Source organism: Solanum dulcamara, chromosome 12, assembly GCF_947179165.1.
Source record: "Solanum dulcamara chromosome 12, daSolDulc1.2, whole genome shotgun sequence".
In the NCBI taxonomy this organism is placed as follows: domain Eukaryota; kingdom Viridiplantae; phylum Streptophyta; class Magnoliopsida; order Solanales; family Solanaceae; genus Solanum; species Solanum dulcamara.
This window is the reverse complement of record NC_077248.1, coordinates 56,245,705-56,248,045: the sequence shown is the minus strand read 5'-3', so window position 1 is coordinate 56,248,045 and position 2,341 is coordinate 56,245,705.

The window sequence follows — 2,341 nt, the reverse complement described above, 5'->3', positions numbered from 1 at the left end:
CCTGAAACCCTTTGGAGTTTTTCTTGCTATGTTTCTTTTCGCTAAAGGTGTATTATCTAGTAGAACTGGCATGTTTAGGTTGTTTGTGTGAATACAAGTGTCTAAGAGTTTGTGGTAAGCCCGTGAAAGTGAAAAAAATGGCCCCTATTCAAAAATGTGTGAATGATTGTGTAATTACATCTCAAATGTGATAACTAATTTGCTAGGATCTTTGTAACATTGTGCATGGTGATTTTTTAGTTATGACTGTATTAATTAGTTCTAAATAGCATAAGATCAGTACCATGTATGTGTGAGCTAAATTTGTGTAGTTTGATTGATGCATTTGAAAGCTAGAACTTGCCTGGTTTGCCTCACTGAAACAAATTGGATAGCTGGATTAGGACAGTATCATAGGCCTTTGTTGATAATGAGTCACTTAGCCTAAATTTAACCAACCAAATAAAAGTTTACCCTTTGAATCAAAAGTTTGAGCTTTAATAGACATTTTCTTTGATTATACACAATTCACCTTCTCTTTTTGTCAGTGAATCCAAATTTTGGCCCTGGTCCTTTTAAGGAAAATATGTACCTCAGCTCAGGCTAAAAGCCTAAGTTGAGGGTGGATACTATAAGGAGAATCAGTTTGTGAATTTTTATCTTAGCCCTTGCCCTTTCTAGGAGATTACGCACTTCAACTCTGGCCAAAATCCTAAGTTAAGGGTGGCTACCATAAGGAAAAACAAAGTTAGGGTATAAAATGAATGGTGGAATAAGAAGAAAAGAAAAGCATAGGTTGTGGCCGCAATTAAAAAAGAAAATAAGAGCAAAAATGAGCTAGAAAGAAAAAATAAGATTGAAAAAAGCAAAAACCACTCCCAAGAAGAAAGAATGAGAAAATAAGGGAACAGCAAGAGTTTGGGGGTAAACAAGTAGCTAAGTCAAAGTAGTGTTTGAAAGGGAAATGTAGTCACTTTTATCCTAAATGTACCCTACCTAAGCCCGAGCCCATATTATAAGCCTAAAAAGTCCTATTGTGATCCTAAAAAGGTTATTCAAGAGTTGAAGTGTTAAAAATAAGGGCAAGCCTATGGTCTTTACTTTTGCATTGTTTGAAAATATCTCATAGCATACTTCCCTTTTCATATACACATATGCATGCAATAAAGTAATTTAGCAAGTACATGAAACACATACAGGAAACAAAACAATCACCTACCTCAAATTCAAGCTTCACCAACTCTAAGGTGCAAGAGCTTTCCCCTTCCGGGTTAGTTCCACTTGTTATAGGTCTAAAAATAGTAAATACATGTAAATAATCAAAAAAATGGCCTAACTCATATGAATAACAACACAATTCTCACTCTAGGCCAAACCCATGGTCCTAACCCCCATCCTACACGAGAGGTGGGAGCCTCGTGTAGGGTTTGTTCCCATAAAAAAAACCATCCTAGGGTTACTTTCCATTGTTAGTTTTCAAACTAAAACCCTCCCTCAAGATAACCCACCATAGATTATGGGTTTTCGGAATCAATTTACAAATCTAGGGAATAAATTACTTACCTTTGGCACAAATTGGGGTGGAAACAGTAGGAAATCGCCTTGGTTCATTTCTGAAATTTCAAGAATGATATGCGAATAAAATAAACTATTATTGGGTTTTTCCCAACTTAATTTTGCGACTGTCCTTCCATAGTGGGACCATCCCACTCTGGAGGGATAGGCAGAGACAAAGAGCTCGGGACTTGAGCTCCAAACTCCCATTCCACAACACACACCCATATGATGGAATCTTAAATCATACCCTTCACATCGAATATAATACCGAGAGTTGTAGTCATCTAAACGCGATTCCATAAAGTCGTAACAGCTTTGTATCATCTTGGATATCCACTAATTTAATCAAATCACCGATTAAGTCCTACACCAATCACCAGGTCACCCCTGACCTTGCCTAACTCAGAATTCATCCAAGTCTGACCTAGGCTCAAATTTTCCAAAGTTACTACGTAAAGTTTTCTAACCCAAAATCTTTCTCCATTTTACTATTCACAATGATGGGGATAATTTGTTACAGTAGATACCAATTTACTCATCACTCATCTCTGAGTGACTAATTAGGAAAAATAGGTCTATATTAGAGATAGAGTAGTTCGTGTTTCGATGAATAGCTGAGGATACTTGTCTCACATGTCCTTATCAATCTCTCAAGTAGTTTTCCCCACCAAACAATGCTTGTACTACACCTTTACCATGTTGATCTTTTTAGTTATCAATTTTTGGACATCGCGATCAAAGATTAAAACTGGCTTTTGTACTGAAGATCCTCTATAATAGAACTGAGTCCCATTTAATGATATAA